The following is a 15,000-nucleotide window of genomic DNA, read 5'->3' on the forward strand; positions in this document are numbered from 1 at the left end:
CAAGTTTTTAAAAACTTGAAACCTGTGATGCCCATAGCGAGTTCAGGCCATTAGCGCATCAAATGTAAAGGAGAATGAAGTTTTGGGTGTGTTTGGGTCAATACAATACATCCTCAATTTCTCAGTGCAGGCAGCTCAATCCATAGACAATCTATTGTGAAAATACAGCAAGGCTTAAGCAGTAGTCGTGGCCGAGTGGTTAAGGCGATGGACTAGAAATCCATGTTTGTTAGCGCATCAAAATCTTTTGGATGCCAGCTTGTTTTCTCTTTTTCTTACACACATTCTCTTCCCCTCCTTAAGACTGACACCAGTCAATTTCAGCAGCCACACTGAATAGAAATTATTAATTAGTCAGCTGGTAGAGCGGAGGACTGTAGAGATGATTGGTATAGAAATCCTTAGGTCGCTGGTTCATTTCCGGCTCGAAGGAGTTGTTTTTATTTTTTGCTCAGATAGCAATTTTTGGCAATTTACAAACTCAAAATATACAGAGTATAAAGCATTCTCTAAGTCTGGGGTAGCCAACTCCAGTCCTCGAGAGCTACCAACAGTTAATGTTTTCCAGCTCATCACTATTACTGCACTCCGTGCACGCACTCCGTGCACGCACTATCCATAGGAGGGCACGCTGTAACTTATTCACCGTTTACAGCCTCTAGTGCCCCTACCCTCAATTGAATTCTGACAACTGTGTATATTACAGGTAGATTATTTTCCACCAACCTTTGGCAGTACCTCTGCTTAATTGTTAATTTGTTTAATTGTACTACACTGACCAAACGCTATTAACAAACAGTGTCTGAATACAATTAATTCATAACCATTTTAAGAGTATATTAAAACTGCACTTCTAAACCAGTGACCATTAAAACCATTATGTGCTGACAGGCAGTACTCCTTTTGACTGTCTCAAGTGTATTAAAACCACTATTGATTCACCATTGTTTCAACGGAGCACTTTAACCTGCCTTAACCTGATTTACCAATCAGCAAATTGTCAATATTATCTCATGTTGACACAGACTGAATTGCATGTCGACATAGACCGGCAATAAAAACTCTTTGTAATAAAAAGAGTTACATATGTTTCTTTCTCCTCTCCAAGAGCAATTCCAGCCTAAATAAGAGGAATAAAAGGAATTACAACATATGTCGTCACTTTTGCTGGTCGATTAATGTATTAATGTGTTGACGTTTCCTTGCACCATAAGATACTCTGATAGCATATCTACCCATATTAGTCTACCTATAATAAGTAGACGGGTGTTCACTATCAAAAACAGAGGCTACCCTATTTTGAGGATAATTCTAGCCTGTACTATATATAATCTGCCTATACAAATAGACAGATATATCTTATTTTACACCGAGGCTACCTCATATTGAGGGTAATTCTAGCCTGCACAATAGAGTCCTGATTAAACCAAGGTGCATCGGTTGACACCCGTGTAGATTGGTATCTGAGTTGACTATTTTCATCTGTCACTGAATTGGTTATATATCTGATAATTATAAGCCTATTCGATTCAGTATAACCATACGAATAGACTAAACCTTGATATACTCTTATTTATGATAGACGAATTCTTTACATAGAGGCTCACCTACAATAAAGGCAATTCTAGCCTTAACTATACAGATTTGAGCCAATGATGTCTTACATGACACAGAGATAGTCTATCAAACGGTGGTCACCAGCCAACTGTGATAATTTATATCTATATTTATATTGATTACCGCACTGGTGTCAGTATGTGCGCAATTGCATGAAAGGGCTTTGAGCTACATTGACACTATTATACTGCATTGTCCTATTACTAATAATACAAGTGTCAGCATATTTTACCTGTGGGGATACTTACCTCTAGTCAGAACGGATGTGGAGTCAAAGAGCCGCCGCTTTTTAAACACATCCACATACATTTCGTTTTGTTTGTGTGTTTTTATATTTCGCCTTTAAGACATACTAATAAAAGCTAAATTTTAATCGTTAAGTTTATTTAGGTGCACCACGTCAGGACACACTTTTCTCTTCTGTTATTTGTTCATATCTATTTGTGTCCAGTGGTAGCACACCCCTTGTGAGTAACACATATTAGTGTACACTAGCACAATAGGGGTTCACCTATCTACCTCAACACGTTTGAGGGTCCTGTGCGAGTAGCAAACTCACTCTTGTTTTGCCCTATTACATGTGAAATATTTTCTTTCACGTTCTTGGCTACTCAGCACGGACAAGTTATTATAAAATTGTTAAAGATATTTTCATAATTGAGTTTACTTACCTCATTTCCAACCCGACCAAGCCTTAATCTGTAGTGTTTTTACTCCAGGTCAAATCATGCTTAACCCAGAAATCTCCATGAATGCTACTCCCCAGTTTAGCTTGAGCAATTAAATGGATCTCAGACAAGCCAATCTGAGAAAATGCAGAGAGACCATGCTAGAAAAAGACATGTCTCAATTCAATACTTCACAGGAGGATTGGATGAATGACCTCTTACAGCTCAAAATGATCTTGGTAAAGCAAACCAAGACATTTTGGAACAAAATGACTTTCGAAAGTTATATTAAACAAAAAGTCACACCCAGAGGTTTAAGACCAAGGGTATTTCCCTCGTTCGAATTGGCAACACCTACACTTAAAAGCGAGTGGGAAAGAGCCCTTACTAATTGCTCCTTTGAGCTTATTAACATTTTGGTCAGACACGATGAAACCATCCTCAATCAGTACACTGCTGACATTTCGGCGCTCAGCAGCAAACTCAAACCATTTGAAAGCTTAGACAAATTTCAAAAGACCTATATGAAATTTAAAAATGAGATAGACAACCTAGAGAAGGAGATCATCAGTAGAAAAAAGGGCAAAATGCAGAGAGACATTAATGACTTTATGAATGACCGGGTATACAGATGGAACTCTAATAATAAGAAACGACCCCCAACCAATAATTCGAGCAATTACAGCAGCTCAGAATTAGAATCATCGGGGAATGAGTCAGGACAGGATCACCCCACCACTGGCACCTCACAGAGGAATTTTTTAGGCGCAAGCCCTGGCCATATCAGAGAAACCCTAGGAAGAGATATGGCAGGACAAGGAGGGGGCAGAAGAAAAAAACGAGAAGTGAGAGATTGGAGGGAGGACCACAGAGAACGGCGGAGGTATCGCAACTAGAAAACCCTGTAAATTCACTTAAAATCATTAACCTCTCAGACCATATACTTACATCTTCACAGATTACTGTCTTACAGAAGGGCCTGTCCTTCTCCCCCTCAGAATCCTTTGATAGATTCAATTATGAGAAGGATGTGCATCTTTTTGCACGCAAATTACTTCTTAAAAAGTTTTTCAGCAAAAAGGATAGAGAAGGGGAAATAGGACTGACGGGGGCATCCCCACATACATCTGAGCCTAACCACTTAGGACCTCTATATAATCTGTGGTATACTGATGAAGAGAGGTTAGCGATACTAGCATTAGAGGAACTCCAACGTGAAAACACAGACGAGACCGCTGACTATGAGACACCCAGTGGACCAGACATACACACCCAACAACCGAAGAGAAAATCTACATTTTATCCAGATTTCTCCATCTGTCCAGTGGTCAAAACCTTTGTAGATGTAGTTAGCAGAGATCTTGACAAACTACAGAGAGACAAAGGCCCACGTCATTTCTCTAGTAACTTAAGCCGAGATGAGCAAAAAGCCATTCGTGAAATTAAGAACTGGAATGACACCATTATCAAACCCTCTGATAAAGGGGGGAATGTAGTCCTCTGGTCTAGGGATCTGTACATTCAGGAGTTGGATAGACAATTGGGAGATGCCACCTGCTATAAGAGGTTAACATTCAACCCCACTGACGACTTCCTCAAATCTTATTCCCTCATGCTAGACACAGCATACAAAAATGGGGTCCTCACTAAAAATCAGTATGAATTCCTACTGGTAAAAAATGTCCGCATTCCAACCATGTATTTACTCCCCAAAATTCACAAACATGAACAGATACCACCCGGCAGGCCAATTGTCTCTGGCATAGGAGGGTTGACGGAAAAGGCTAGTGAATTTGTCGATTTCCATCTGCGACAACACGTAGTCACCCTGCCCTCCTATGTCAGGGATACTATGGATGTCCTCAAAAAACTACAGGATGTGGTTCTCAATGACAACTCTTGGCTGATCACGTGTGACGTGGAAAGCCTTTATACGAGTATACCACACCAACAAGGTATCCACGCAGCACGGTACTTCCTAAGTATGGACCGAGAAAACGACTTACATGACATCATTATTCAACTGCTGCGATTCGTCCTTGAACGGAATTATTTTGTGTGTAATGAGGCCTTCTACCTCCAGGTGCGGGGGACCGCTATGGGGAGCACGTGTGCTCCGACATACGCGAACCTGTACCTGGGGTGGTGGGAACGGGAGGTGGTATTTCACGAACAAAATGAGCTATATACCAACCACATACTTTTGTGGCTAAGGTATATAGACGATCTATTAATCATCTGGGAGGGAGATGCGGACCTTTTCGTAACCTTCATTAACATCCTCAATACCAACCGATTCAATCTCCGCCTCACTTATGAAATGAGTCAGGAGGGGGTCAACTACCTGGACCTGCGTCTAAATATAGAAGAAGATGGAACTATCTCCTCGGACATGTTCAGGAAAAAGACGGCCACAAACTCATTATTACATTTCAAAAGCGCCCACTTCCCCCCTGTCATTAAGGGGTTACCAAAGGGAGAGTTCTTGCGCACCAAGCGCAACTGCTCACATGAGAAAACATTTCTAAAAAGAGCTGACGAACTTGGCGACCGTCTTAAAGAAAGGGGATATAGCAATCGAGCTATCAAAGCGGCCTACAATGACACCAAAAGGGTCAAAAGAGAATCCTTACTCATCCCGGCTAATAAAACCCTAAAAGAAGACCAAAAGGTCAGACTTATAGGAACATACTGCCAAGAATGGCGTGACATTCAAGGGATACTCAACCAACATCTTGATATCCTCAAGACTGACCCTGACCTATCTCCCATCCTAGGTAATAAAATCGATATCAGTTGGAGGAGGAGCAAAAATTTACGGGACATACTAGTCCACAGCCATTTGGACAAGGTCAAAGGGCCTGATAAAACAAGAAAGGGCTCACGCAAATGTGGCACCTGTAAAGCCTGTATGTACATGGTCACCAAAGATACATATCAGGATAAATTCCAACATACATGGATAATTAGGGACAACATCACTTGCGACACGGCAGGGGTCGTATATCACCTGCAATGCCCGTGTAACAGAATTTACATCGGCAAGACAATCAGGCCCCTCAAAAAACGCATACTGGAGCATGTCAACAGTATCAAAAATGCTCAGAAAGACAAAAGAGCTATGAAGACACTCACTCCAGTAGCCCGTCATTTTGACCGCTGTCACCAACAAGACCCTACGGGGTTAAAAGCACATGGACTTTTGAAAGTCAACTTGGGGATCAGGAGAGGTGATCTAGATAGGGAACTGTTGAGACAGGAGACTAGACTCATCTTCTTACTGGATGCCATGTTCCCACATGGTCTTAATGAGGAGAACAAATATACAGCTTACCTCTGAAAAAGTTGACATAATAATATCATTTCCTTCCTGGAACATACTTAAACACTCCTAATAATTCTCTTAATACCCTGCTTCTTAATTAAATGTATGTCTCCTTAGTGCATCTATGGTAAATAGATGTCTTATTGCAAAAATTCTATACTAACTCAAGAATTGTCGACATTATCAGGTAGACTCTTTGTCGACAAACCTTCAATAAACCCATCACATCGATTTACTCTTCATAATCTGCACACCTAGGAATGCAGAGACTATACCATATTTATTCCACTTTATCCCAACATGAAATCCAAATTGTCGACACAACCCCTGTCGACAAAAGAAATAATAAACATATCAAAAATTAAAAAAATTTTATTTCACGAGTTATTCTCTACCATTAATTCACCATTCACAGATTACTCACCTTTAAGGGGGTGACCAATTTCCATTCTGCACAGTTTTACTTCACACATTTTTTGTCTTAAAGTGTCACACTTGTTGTTTGTGGTTTTTTTTTTCACTACCTCCCTCCCATTTAATCAAAACGGATGTGGGCCATGACTGTCACCCACATTTAACTTTACAAATTATCGTTCACAACTTTATGACTGAGACTGACATTGCCAGTCACACACAACACCAATTAATTTATTTAATTATTTATATTATTTTATTATTAAATGCATATCCATAATACACACCCTTTCCAACATGCACGCTTTTTTCATCACATCCTACTTCTATTATTAACAACCAGACACTATCTCTATGTACAGTGTGTTAATTTAATTTATAACACAACACTACATGTCCATGTATTATTATTTTTTTTTAACCAATATGATTATATCATTACATTTTATCAAATAAGATATATATGATATATCCCTTTGTATAGACATTAACCCCATTCATAGGTGTGATATTCGCATCACCATTGATGTATATAAAGGGTTTTGAAGTAATTCAAATCAATATGACCATACTAGCAGCCTTCTCCTTTCCCTTATGACTATCTGTATCAGTCAGTGGGAAACCACTACTGAGACAAACAGATACAAAGTATACATTTTGTTTCGCAACATATTGTACTGGTTTATGAGCAAACAGCTATTTGAGAAAACTGCTCAAATCCAACTTACATGCACTATTCAAGACATATGTTAACGTTGCACCTATCAGTTTTCACTCTCTAGCACTCCAGGGATATTCATCCTACATTGTTGCCACGTACACTGGTAAAGTCTATAAACATATTTTATGCTCCATCCCAGACGGCTATTACTGCTTGGAGAACAGATCGCCAAACATATGTACAATATGATTGCACACGCAGAGTCAACTATGTATTATATGTTAATCAGAGTTAACATCTGTATTTACCACGCCCATTGCATTCGGATGATCCGACCATTGGTCAAAATATTACAAGAATCTCTATACGCAGCGTGACTGAACACAGCATTCTCTAGCCACTGAACCTGGAGATACTCACGCCCATCAAGCGATGTAACCAAGCCCACTGAACGTCCATACGCCGCTCCGTAGAAGGAGCTAGCAAATGATTGGACACTCACGATACAGTGGACTCTGAGATACTCACGCCCACCCTCTGATAGGGTATTTAAACACGTCAGAAAGGCCTGTCAGGTTGGCCTTGAAAAAGCTAAATGCGAAGCGTACGCCGGCTAGCGGTGACGCTCTTGTGACTCGCATCTGACTAGGATGTATTTTTGATTTATGCTTTAACCCACAGGAACCCTTCATTGCTATGCGCACTGTTCTATCACCGTGCAGTAGGCACCTTTGGTGACAACTTGTGACCACCCTATAACAATTAACTGGGGGCAGAAACCTGTTGCTAATTAGTGATTGACCTTTACATATCCACGGCAATCGTACTTAGCACTATTACTGCACTCCGTGCACGCACTCCGTGCACGCACTATCCATAGGAGGGCACGCTGTAACTTATTCACCGTTTACAGCCTCTAGTGCCCCTACCCTCAATTGAATTCTGACAACTGTGTATATTACAGGTAGATTATTTTCCACCAACCTTTGGCAGTACCTCTGCTTAATTGTTAATTTGTTTAATTGTACTACACTGACCAAACGCTATTAACAAACAGTGTCTGAATACAATTAATTCATAACCATTTTAAGAGTATATTAAAACTGCACTTCTAAACCAGTGACCATTAAAACCATTATGTGCTGACAGGCAGTACTCCTTTTGACTGTCTCAAGTGTATTAAAACCACTATTGATTCACCATTGTTTCAACGGAGCACTTTAACCTGCCTTAACCTGATTTACCAATCAGCAAATTGTCAATATTATCTCATGTTGACACAGACTGAATTGCATGTCGACATAGACCGGCAATAAAAACTCTTTGTAATAAAAAGAGTTACATATGTTTCTTTCTCCTCTCCAAGAGCAATTCCAGCCTAAATAAGAGGAATAAAAGGAATTACAACATATGTCGTCACTTTTGCTGGTCGATTAATGTATTAATGTGTTGACGTTTCCTTGCACCATAAGATACTCTGATAGCATATCTACCCATATTAGTCTACCTATAATAAGTAGACGGGTGTTCACTATCAAAAACAGAGGCTACCCTATTTTGAGGATAATTCTAGCCTGTACTATATATAATCTGCCTATACAAATAGACAGATATATCTTATTTTACACCGAGGCTACCTCATATTGAGGGTAATTCTAGCCTGCACAATAGAGTCCTGATTAAACCAAGGTGCATCGGTTGACACCCGTGTAGATTGGTATCTGAGTTGACTATTTTCATCTGTCACTGAATTGGTTATATATCTGATAATTATAAGCCTATTCGATTCAGTATAACCATACGAATAGACTAAACCTTGATATACTCTTATTTATGATAGACAAATTCTTTACATAGAGGCTCACCTACAATAAAGGCAATTCTAGCCTTAACTATACAGATTTGAGCCAATGATGTCTTACATGACACAGAGATAGTCTATCAAACGGTGGTCACCAGCCAACTGTGATAATTTATATCTATATTTATATTGATTACCGCACTGGTGTCAGTATGTGCGCAATTGCATGAAAGGGCTTTGAGCTACATTGACACTATTATACTGCATTGTCCTATTACTAATAATACAAGTGTCAGCATATTTTACCTGTGGGGATACTTACCTCTAGTCAGAACGGATGTGGAGTCAAAGAGCCGCCGCTTTTTAAACACATCCACATACATTTCGTTTTGTTTGTGTGTTTTTATATTTCGCCTTTAAGACATACTAATAAAAGCTAAATTTTAATCGTTAAGTTTATTTAGGTGCACCACGTCAGGACACACTTTTCTCTTCTGTTATTTGTTCATATCTATTTGTGTCCAGTGGTAGCACACCCCTTGTGAGTAACACATATTAGTGTACACTAGCACAATAGGGGTTCACCTATCTACCTCAACACGTTTGAGGGTCCTGTGCGAGTAGCAAACTCACTCTTGTTTTGCCCTATTACATGTGAAATATTTTCTTTCACGTTCTTGGCTACTCAGCACGGACAAGTTATTATAAAATTGTTAAAGATATTTTCATAATTGAGTTTACTTACCTCATTTCCAACCCGACCAAGCCTTAATCTGTAGTGTTTTTACTCCAGGTCAAATCATGCTTAACCCAGAAATATCCATGAATGCTACTCCCCAGTTTAGCTTGAGCAATGAAATGGATCTCAGACAAGCCAATCTGAGAAAATGCAGAGAGACCATGCTAGAAAAAGACATGTCTCAATTCAATACTTCACAGGAGGATTGGATGAATGACCTCTTACAGCTCAAAATGATCTTGGTAAAGCAAACCAAGACATTTTGGAACAAAATGACTTTCGAAAGTTATATTAAACAAAAAGTCACACCCAGAGGTTTAAGACCAAGGGTATTTCCCTCGTTCGAATTGGCAACACCTACACTTAAAAGCGAGTGGGAAAGAGCCCTTACTAATTGCTCCTTTGAGCTTATTAACATTTTGGTCAGACACGATGAAACCATCCTCAATCAGTACACTGCTGACATTTCGGCGCTCAGCAGCAAACTCAAACCATTTGAAAGCTTAGACAAATTTCAAAAGACCTATATGAAATTTAAAAATGAGATAGACAACCTAGAGAAGGAGATCATCAGTAGAAAAAAGGGCAAAATGCAGAGAGACATTAATGACTTTATGAATGACCGGGTATACAGATGGAACTCTAATAATAAGAAACGACCCCCAACCAATAATTCGAGCAATTACAGCAGCTCAGAATTAGAATCATCGGGGAATGAGTCAGGACAGGATCACCCCACCACTGGCACCTCACAGAGGAATTTTTTAGGCGCAAGCCCTGGCCATATCAGAGAAACCCTAGGAAGAGATATGGCAGGACAAGGAGGGGGCAGAAGAAAAAAACGAGAAGTGAGAGATTGGAGGGAGGACCACAGAGAACGGCGGAGGTATCGCAACTAGAAAACCCTGTAAATTCACTTAAAATCATTAACCTCTCAGACCATATACTTACATCTTCACAGATTACTGTCTTACAGAAGGGCCTGTCCTTCTCCCCCTCAGAATCCTTTGATAGATTCAATTATGAGAAGGATGTGCATCTTTTTGCACGCAAATTACTTCTTAAAAAGTTTTTCAGCAAAAAGGATAGAGAAGGGGAAATAGGACTGACGGGGGCATCCCCACATACATCTGAGCCTAACCACTTAGGACCTCTATATAATCTGTGGTATACTGATGAAGAGAGGTTAGCGATACTAGCATTAGAGGAACTCCAACGTGAAAACACAGACGAGACCGCTGACTATGAGACACCCAGTGGACCAGACATACACACCCAACAACCGAAGAGAAAATCTACATTTTATCCAGATTTCTCCATCTGTCCAGTGGTCAAAACCTTTGTAGATGTAGTTAGCAGAGATCTTGACAAACTACAGAGAGACAAAGGCCCACGTCATTTCTCTAGTAACTTAAGCCGAGATGAGCAAAAAGCCATTCGTGAAATTAAGAACTGGAATGACACCATTATCAAACCCTCTGATAAAGGGGGGAATGTAGTCCTCTGGTCTAGGGATCTGTACATTCAGGAGTTGGATAGACAATTGGGAGATGCCACCTGCTATAAGAGGTTAACATTCAACCCCACTGACGACTTCCTCAAATCTTATTCCCTCATGCTAGACACAGCATACAAAAATGGGGTCCTCACTAAAAATCAGTATGAATTCCTACTGGTAAAAAATGTCCGCATTCCAACCATGTATTTACTCCCCAAAATTCACAAACATGAACAGATACCACCCGGCAGGCCAATTGTCTCTGGCATAGGAGGGTTGACGGAAAAGGCTAGTGAATTTGTCGATTTCCATCTGCGACAACACGTAGTCACCCTGCCCTCCTATGTCAGGGATACTATGGATGTCCTCAAAAAACTACAGGATGTGGTTCTCAATGACAACTCTTGGCTGATCACGTGTGACGTGGAAAGCCTTTATACGAGTATACCACACCAACAAGGTATCCACGCAGCACGGTACTTCCTAAGTATGGACCGAGAAAACGACTTACATGACATCATTATTCAACTGCTGCGATTCGTCCTTGAACGGAATTATTTTGTGTGTAATGAGGCCTTCTACCTCCAGGTGCGGGGGACCGCTATGGGGAGCACGTGTGCTCCGACATACGCGAACCTGTACCTGGGGTGGTGGGAACGGGAGGTGGTATTTCACGAACAAAATGAGCTATATACCAACCACATACTTTTGTGGCTAAGGTATATAGACGATCTATTAATCATCTGGGAGGGAGATGCGGACCTTTTCGTAACCTTCATTAACATCCTCAATACCAACCGATTCAATCTCCGCCTCACTTATGAAATGAGTCAGGAGGGGGTCAACTACCTGGACCTGCGTCTAAATATAGAAGAAGATGGAACTATCTCCTCGGACATGTTCAGGAAAAAGACGGCCACAAACTCATTATTACATTTCAAAAGCGCCCACTTCCCCCCTGTCATTAAGGGGTTACCAAAGGGAGAGTTCTTGCGCACCAAGCGCAACTGCTCACATGAGAAAACATTTCTAAAAAGAGCTGACGAACTTGGCGACCGTCTTAAAGAAAGGGGATATAGCAATCGAGCTATCAAAGCGGCCTACAATGACACCAAAAGGGTCAAAAGAGAATCCTTACTCATCCCGGCTAATAAAACCCTAAAAGAAGACCAAAAGGTCAGATTTATAGGAACATACTGCCAAGAATGGCGTGACATTCAAGGGATACTCAACCAACATCTTGATATCCTCAAGACTGACCCTGACCTATCTCCCATCCTAGGTAATAAAATCGATATCAGTTGGAGGAGGAGCAAAAATTTACGGGACATACTAGTCCACAGCCATTTGGACAAGGTCAAAGGGCCTGATAAAACAAGAAAGGGCTCACGCAAATGTGGCACCTGTAAAGCCTGTATGTACATGGTCACCAAAGATACATATCAGGATAAATTCCAACATACATGGATAATTAGGGACAACATCACTTGCGACACGGCAGGGGTCGTATATCACCTGCAATGCCCGTGTAACAGAATTTACATCGGCAAGACAATCAGGCCCCTCAAAAAACGCATACTGGAGCATGTCAACAGTATCAAAAATGCTCAGAAAGACAAAAGAGCTATGAAGACACTCACTCCAGTAGCCCGTCATTTTGACCGCTGTCACCAACAAGACCCTACGGGGTTAAAAGCACATGGACTTTTGAAAGTCAACTTGGGGATCAGGAGAGGTGATCTAGATAGGGAACTGTTGAGACAGGAGACTAGACTCATCTTCTTACTGGATGCCATGTTCCCACATGGTCTTAATGAGGAGAACAAATATACAGCTTACCTCTGAAAAAGTTGACATAATAATATCATTTCCTTCCTGGAACATACTTAAACACTCCTAATAATTCTCTTAATACCCTGCTTCTTAATTAAATGTATGTCTCCTTAGTGCATCTATGGTAAATAGATGTCTTATTGCAAAAATTCTATACTAACTCAAGAATTGTCGACATTATCAGGTAGACTCTTTGTCGACAAACCTTCAATAAACCCATCACATCGATTTACTCTTCATAATCTGCACACCTAGGAATGCAGAGACTATACCATATTTATTCCACTTTATCCCAACATGAAATCCAAATTGTCGACACAACCCCTGTCGACAAAAGAAATAATAAACATATCAAAAATTAAAAAAATTTTATTTCACGAGTTATTCTCTACCATTAATTCACCACTCACAGATTACTCACCTTTAAGGGGGTGACCAATTTCCATTCTGCACAGTTTTACTTCACACATTTTTTGTCTTAAAGTGTCACACTTGTTGTTTGTGGTTTTTTTTTTCACTACCTCCCTCCCATTTAATCAAAACGGATGTGGGCCATGACTGTCACCCACATTTAACTTCACAAATTATCGTTCACAACTTTATGACTGAGACTGACATTGCCAGTCACACACAACACCAATTAATTTATTTAATTATTTATATTATTTTATTATTAAATGCATATCCATAATACACACCCTTTCCAACATGCACGCTTTTTTCATCACATCCTACTTCTATTATTAACAACCAGACACTATCTCTATGTACAGTGTGTTAATTTAATTTATAACACAACACTACATGTCCATGTATTATTATTTTTTTTTAACCAATATGATTATATCATTACATTTTATCAAATAAGATATATATGATATATCCCTTTGTATAGACATTAACCCCATTCATAGGTGTGATATTCGCATCACCATTGATGTATATAAAGGGTTTTGAAGTAATTCAAATCAATATGACCATACTAGCAGCCTTCTCCTTTCCCTTATGACTATCTGTATCAGTCAGTGGGAAACCACTACTGAGACAAACAGATACAAAGTATACATTTTGTTTTGCAACATATTGTACTGGTTTATGAGCAAACAGCTATTTGAGAAAACTGCTCAAATCCAACTTACATGCACTATTCAAGACATATGTTAACGTTGCACCTATCAGTTTTCACTCTCTAGCACTCCAGGGATATTCATCCTACATTGTTGCCACGTACACTGGTAAAGTCTATAAACATATTTTATGCTCCATCCCAGACGGCTATTACTGCTTGGAGAACAGATCGCCAAACATATGTACAATATGATTGCACACGCAGAGTCAACTATGTATTATATGTTAATCAGAGTTAACATCTGTATTTACCACGCCCATTGCATTCGGATGATCCGACCATTGGTCAAAATATTACAAGAATCTCTATACGCAGCGTGACTGAACACAGCATTCTCTAGCCACTGAACCTGGAGATACTCACGCCCATCAAGCGATGTAACCAAGCCCACTGAACGTCCATACGCCGCTCCGTAGAAGGAGCTAGCAAATGATTGGACACTCACGATACAGTGGACTCTGAGATACTCACGCCCACCCTCTGATAGGGTATTTAAACACGTCAGAAAGGCCTGTCAGGTTGGCCTTGAAAAAGCTAAATGCGAAGCGTACGCCGGCTAGCGGTGACGCTCTTGTGACTCGCATCTGACTAGGATGTATTTTTGATTTATGCTTTAACCCACAGGAACCCTTCATTGCTATGCGCACTGTTCTATCACCGTGCAGTAGGCACCTTTGGTGACAACTTGTGACCACCCTATAACAATTAACTGGGGGCAGAAACCTGTTGCTAATTAGTGATTGACCTTTACATATCCACGGCAATCGTACTTAGCACTATTACTGCACTCCGTGCACGCACTCCGTGCACGCACTATCCATAGGAGGGCACGCTGTAACTTATTCACCGTTTACAGCCTCTAGTGCCCCTACCCTCAATTGAATTCTGACAACTGTGTATATTACAGGTAGATTATTTTCCACCAACCTTTGGCAGTACCTCTGCTTAATTGTTAATTTGTTTAATTGTACTACACTGACCAAACGCTATTAACAAACAGTGTCTGAATACAATTAATTCATAACCATTTTAAGAGTATATTAAAACTGCACTTCTAAACCAGTGACCATTAAAACCATTATGTGCTGACAGGCAGTACTCCTTTTGACTGTCTCAAGTGTATTAAAACCACTATTGATTCACCATTGTTTCAACGGAGCACTTTAACCTGCCTTAACCTGATTTACCAATCAGCAAATTGTCAATATTATCTCATGTTGACACAGACTGAATTGCATGTCGACATAGACCGGCAATAAAAACTCTTTGTAATAAAAAGAGTTACATATGTTTCTTTCTCCTCTCCAAGAGCAAT

This window comes from Crinia signifera, chromosome 3, assembly GCF_055691185.1.
Source record: "Crinia signifera chromosome 3, ASM5569118v1, whole genome shotgun sequence".
Taxonomy (NCBI): Eukaryota; Metazoa; Chordata; class Amphibia; order Anura; family Myobatrachidae; genus Crinia; species Crinia signifera.